Genomic DNA, 6,965 nt, shown 5'->3' on the forward strand with positions numbered 1-6,965 from the left:
ACGAGTGCATTTTGCTGCTTAACTTATTTTCCACAAACGCAAAATTAATCAGAATGTCGTGTTTCAATTAGTGGGCCTGCTGGGAACATATTCTTGAAAAAAATATGTTCGGGTTGACTTTCGTTTTAACTTTTCTCATCAACGCTTCCATGCAATCAAATTCCTTCTTCAACTTTGCACTCTCTGTTCAACAGTGCAGGCTGAAGGTACCCTGACTTGCAATTTCTTAAATCCCTTTATTTAAGACAACAGTGCCATCTAGAGGAGTAAAAAATACAACAACTGGTTCATGAAGCAAATTTTAAGCTTTATTTTCCCATCACTAGTTTGCAACAAAAACAAGCAGAGCTGGGCCCATGTGACTAGTGAAAGTCGGACTCGCCGACGGACGGCCGTTTAAAATTAGAGGCGGACCGGACTATAAATGGGTACTATTTTTTTTAGCAAATGACGGATGATGGAAAGGTACCCACGCTGCTGATGGATGACGAATAACGGACGTTCAATTTTTAGTAAAATGCCCCGCACTGAAAACAAGTACAAGATCAAACAAGTATCAAATTATAGAAACCACAACACATCATGCATCACTACATATTCCATATATATTCACTTTTTTAAATGAAAGAAATCAAATTTCACTTGGAATTTACTGCTTTTAAAGAATCCTTCTTTAACATTACCCTTACTGAGTTTTTATTGTCTTAACCCTTTCATGCACAGTGGTCACTACAGTGGACAGCAATTTAAAAGTTGCTTTCGCCTATATTAATTAATCTAAATTAAAAAAAAATATTTCTAACCCTTTTATGCATTAATTATGATTTGATGATATAATTTAAAATGTAAATATATTTTTTAGATGTAGTGACCACTGTGCATGAAAGGGTTAAAATAGGCTTTGACCTTTTTAAGCAATATTTGTTATCAAACACATTTGATGAACCATATTCATTCAGTGTTATTGACTTTGTACTCGTTAGCACATTGCCTAGCTTTTAGATTCCTTTCTGAGCCAAACAATCAACTTTCTACAGCTGAATCACCAGCATAGAGGACTTTGTAGACTAGAAACATGTCCCGTTGGTCGCGTCTAAAGCAAAGCTAATTTACTGGTGTAATGAATAACATAAGAACCTTTCAAGTCTTGGGACTTGACTAATACCTGATGTGTTTATTGTTTGTCATTGTGTTATCTTGGTTTTGACAATGCTACGCAAGTTTACTTGGCTGAAATATTAAGTCACCGTTTGCTGTGAAAAGAGCCTATTTTTGCGAATTGTCTTAGAATGGGGTCTTCTGATTTTAACTCTCCCACTGTAGCTAATTTAATGTTTACTTTACCTGTCTTTATGCTTCCTCTCAACATGCCGATAAAAGTTGGCCATTATGCTAGCGGTTTCTGTCAGCAGTGCAACACAGAATTTGCATGTTGGAGAGTGTTCTGCTTGTTTCACTTGGTAAATTAATTCCTTATTGTTTTGGAAAAGAAACTTAACTCCTGACGGGTTTGCCGTCATTTTTTCACATTTTTCGTTGTTGCTGTGTTTCCAGTCTTCATCCACTCTGTGTGCAGGGTGCGTGGCACTTCACGCGACACTAGGAAGGAAGATGACAGTAGCACTGGCCTGGTCTCAACCGATGTTGATCAAAAATCCAGAATCCGCCCTGTCCAAAACCGAAACAAGACCAAGTAAAAATGCTTTCGATTCCAAAATGAGACCCTTAAAAGATCAAGACCAATCTCAAGAACTACAACACCAGTTGCTTATAATTCACCATCATCCTCTCGCAAGTGCAGCAAGGAGCTCAACTCATCCCCTGCCCAAGCTAGAATGTATCTTATTGGATATGTGATTACAAGCATCACTGGAAGAATAATCTAAAGGACAAATATTTTATAGAGACTATTAGATTTGTCTGATTCTGACATTATTTTTCTTCGAACACAACATACTTGTACCTTGAATCAAATAAAAAAAAATACAAAATACAGTACAGTACACTACATACAACACCATTAATGGCCAGATTTTCCGTAATTGCTCTTTATTTGTGTATGTGTGCCCTGCGATTGGCTGGCAACCAGTTCCAGGTGTACCTTACCCTACCCTGTAACAATCGAGTTAATATTATTGTTTGAGATGGGGGGTCAATTGAAGGTTTATCATCAAGATTTTTTATATATTCATGTAAAAAAAGTCACCTTTGTACAGTAAGCTTTGTGATTCCCTCTCCTTGTCAATACTACAGCGTATGAAAACCGCTTCGAAGAATTCTACATTGTATGCAGCAAAGTATTAAATGCAGTTTTGTAATCTCAGTGCAACAAAGATGATTATGACCAAGTCCACATTTTCAGCATAACACTGACTGCTCTTGGGCAGCCAATAAATTGTTTAGGCATTACGATCATGTGAATCATACTTACGCACACATACACACACACATGCACCCGCACCCCCATACACACAGGAGCCTTAATGCCTTCTGACATTTTGTGCGTCAGAATGCTGCTTATGTAGGGCTTAAGTAGGAAATAAGAGAGACAAAGAACAGATTTGTAGACCTGTGAGAGACAAGTCATCTCTGGAGGAAGAACGTAGACGTAGTTATGACGTACAAAATCTTGTTTCAGCATTTGCTTTCAATATTATGCCTTGACCACCAAAGCTTCCCTCAAGATAGGAAAAATCATCAGTGTTCCAATCCAACATTAGAATTGTTTTATGGGCCGCTGGGTGCTGAAGTCAATACAAAATGTGGTGATATAATAGGCACCGCAACAGTCTGGGCCAAGACATACATTGCACACAATATTCTTATCCTATTTTGGAGCTTTGCACTTAAATACTTGCTCCATCTTCCTTTTATTGGGGGGTGGCACGGTGGCACGGTGGTGGGCTGGTTAGCACGTCCGTTCCTCAGTTCAGAGGTCGTGGGTTCAAATCCGGCCTCAGCCTTCCTGTGTGGAGTTTGCATTTTCTCCCCGTGCGTGCATAGGTTTTCTCCGGGTACTCCAGTTTCCTCCCACATTCCAAAAACATGAACGGTAGGTTAATTGGACATATTAAATTGCTCCTAGGTGTGATTGTGAGTGCAATTTTTCTGAATATAGAAATATAAATACATCGTGTATATGTTTTATGTTGTTATATATATTTATATTTTATGGACCATTCCAGCAAATCAGTGCCACTTTCTTTTTGTAATACTCAAAATAAACTCAAAATTTGATATTTTTTGCCTCTTTTTTTAAGCACAAAATGTGATTTTTTGACTTACAAGAAATTTTCTTCTCATCACATACCGGCCATTCTACTTGCATAGAGAATTAAAAAGAATTTTAGAACCCTCAAAGAGATTTAACTACAGCTTCACAATGGATGCCTACTGTATAAACATCAATTCATCCATTTCCTTTGCCGCTTATCCTTCTTAGGGTCAGGGCGCCTATACCAGCTGACTTTGGACAAGGAGGGTTACACCCCATACTATGTACATAATGAGACATCATACAAGCACAGTGCTGCGCAGCACAAACCACGTAGAATCCTATTGCACTGACACATGTTTCAAGGTTATAAGCGGTGTGCAATTAACTAGTTTACACGATGGTGAAAGAATTTGTTGTCCTGAAGTACAAAAAGAAATGCTCGGTTACTGTTGTATCGTTACTTGATTGTTTAGTATTGACGTCTTAGAAGTATTTTTCCTCAAATATTTTCTGTAATTATGACTTAACTACGGTGTTACTGCTAGTTAGGTAGCACCGTTGATTCTTGATGATTGTTGGTTCTGATTATTGATTCTACATTTTCATAAAAACAGCCAATCAAAGAAAGCGGGTGGAACTGATTAGGTGTCCAATCATTGTTGTGCATTTGTAGGCTGACGACCAATACCTGTTATGTGGGCCTTGAAGACCTTCAAGTCTCAAGCAAGTCCCAAGTCACTGTGGAAAACAAAATCAAGCAAGTTGAGCTGCAAACGAAATTTCTGTCATGACTGTTCTGTTTGGTTTCCAGCTGGAGTTGTGGGCGGTTCTCTCCAGCGGCGCACCTGTCATGCATTACAATCAGTGTGGTTTAAAAGGACTGCCAAGCTGTCAAGCTTTCGTCGGATTATTCCTCATTTTACTCATTTTGTCACAAGTGTTTCATTCACCAGACGAGGGGTGTCAAAGTCAAATGGATGGATGGCCAAATAAAAACCTTTGCTACAAGCCGAGGGCCGGACTGACAGAATGTTCATTGAAATTTTTAAAAATGTCCAGATTGGATCGGGTCCTTCGTGCCTGCTGATGATGTCACGCTTTATATTTCTGTAATATATTTCCTTGCCTCTATGTTTGTCACCCCCTTGCCTGTTGTGTTTTTATGTTTGGAGTTACTAAATAAAAAATAAAATAAAGTACATTACTGCTACTTTTGCGAGGCAGCCCATACGTCACTTCCGCTTATGACCCGAGAAGAAGTCGCTACTCGTCTTGTGAAATAAGATCAGCGGAACGTTTGCGTTTCTCCTGCCAAACTGGAAACAATTTTCTGGTTGACTCGGGCTGCAAGATTGTATGAACTGTGCATTATCTGAAGTAAAACGGAGAGGATCACATGATTGGTATGATGTCTCCAGCTGACTCTATTTTAGAGTGGAAAGGTATGGATGTGGGTGCGAACACAGGCCCGTATTCCACTTGACACGTCTATTTATTGTGGTCTGCAACAACACAGACAAAGAATAACCTAGCAACATCATCCAATGCGCATCCATTAGTTAACAATATGCCTAAACGTTACAATTCACTCTAGTAAGCAATTAAACAGCCAAACAATACATACAATACACATTCACACAATTCATCACTAGAATATTGGCGACCTTTTGGTGTATCCAGTGTCTGACTCCGGACCTGATCGGTGAAAGGTGGTGGCAGGGTACTAATTACCTGTCGTGCGCGTTCAATTAAACCCAGTAGTGGTTTGTTACAGTACTTTTTGTAGTATGATCAGTGAAAAAAAATAGTAACACTCCAACAGATGTGATTGAGCCAGATCGACTTACGACTTGCTTGAATCAATCAAGTAATAACTTAACTTGCTTAACAGAGTCCGACTCTAAAAACGGGGACGCAAATGGAATTTGAACAAAATAGTTTATTAATACAAAAAGACCGACAGTGAAACTAATGACGCTGGTACAAAACCCGGGAGAACGAGACAAACCAAAATCGCTTGCAAATGGCAAGGGTAACAATAACGAAAACAGCTTGACATGAAAAGACAAGAATACAGCCAAAAGGAGGGCGTGTGATACAAAACCCGAGACTAAGCTTAAACAACCCAAAGAATGCTTACTATAAAAAATGCAAAACGAAGCGAGCTAATACGTGGCATGAACAAGAGAGACTGCCTAGTACACATATGTCAAAGTCAAGGCCCCGAGAAGGTTTTCTACGGCCCCTGAGATGATATGGCTTTATTATTAGATCCAGCCCGCAGACCGCAGCAAGCCGGTGTGGGTAGCAGATGTGATTGGGTCCTTAGCGCCTGCCGATGACGTCACGCTTTAAAATATATTGTAGCGTCTTCCGAGAACACAGACGTAGTTTAATTATCACGTTTTTATTAGTCCAACCGGCTACTGTGGGCCGCAGCCGACGCCAGTACAATACGACAACCGTTCAGTCAAAAAAGTGTAACGGCTCTCCTCCTCCGCTCCTCTCGCTTCCATGCCCTCCCATCCAGCGAGCTGCGCGATGCATTCACCAACCTCGGAAACACAACCAGGCAAAACACAAATTCGACCACAACACAAATAACCCAATTCGTTACACTATTTCTGTAATATATTTCATTCAATCTATGTTTGCCACCCCCTGGCTGTTGTGTTTGCTAAATATAAAATAAAATAACGAACATTACCGCTACTTTTGCAAGGATCGTCCTTCGGTTGTCTACGTGCTGACTGAAGACGTAACTGTTTCGTGGCTTTCAGAATCGGATTGTGGTGAAAGGTTATTCGGGGTAAAACATGCTTTATCAAGAAATACTTCATGTTAGAAAGCTCACATTGTTTTACTATTAGTAATTGTTGTCATTTGATAAATTTATTGAGTTTCGATGTAGTACTCAGATGTCCCACACTGTGGGCAGGCATTGAACGCTATTCGAGCGCTAAGTGTTGATAGTGAGTGACTTTTTTTTTTCGTTTTCCTCCTTCGACACAGCTTGTAGTTTGTTCGTGCCAGCAAACTCAGTAGTTGCAGATTGCCCGTGTTTCACCACGTTTGTTGTTGTGTGTAAATGTCAAAAGGTGAATCTAATCATTTAAGTTCGTGTCCGGTAATTGCTGTGCATAATAGCATAGATATGTTCTCGTGAGTGATGTCACGTTGAACGCTAGTTAGTTACTTCGGCTAGTATGCTTAATGGCATATTTGTCATTTATCTGGTTAGGAAGTGCGCGGTCCGGTGCGGCCTCCTGGTGCCATCCCTGCTATGATTGATCACACTGGGCTTCTATTTCACTGTTTTATTTATTTATTTTTAAATGTGAACAGGTACCTCCTGAGTTTTTGTTTATAAATGAATCACTCAAACGTTTGATACACTCACACATACATATTCACACTAGGTGGTGCTGTAGCACCACTGTGGACCCACTCGATCTAAGAAGATGAGCAACAGAATTATAGCTCCTCTCCTCGACAGTCTCACAATAATTGAATTCACACATGAGCAACATGCTTACTTTGTGTGCTCTCAATTGATTCAAAGGTATGTAAAATGGTCATGAGAACTGTCCAGCAGTGAATGTGAATATTAATGCTGATTATTGTTTTTTTAAATTTATTTGGAGTATAAATAATAGGTTTAGTTAGGCGTTTGATGGGTCAGTGAGCAAAGTATTTTTCCTTTTATTTTATTTTTAAATGCACTTCTGTTGGAAATGTATGGATAGTA

This window comes from Filicampus tigris, chromosome 2 (assembly GCF_054856515.1).
Source record: "Filicampus tigris isolate MCC_2025a chromosome 2, RoL_Ftig_1.0, whole genome shotgun sequence".
In the NCBI taxonomy this organism is placed as follows: Eukaryota; Metazoa; Chordata; class Actinopteri; order Syngnathiformes; family Syngnathidae; genus Filicampus; species Filicampus tigris.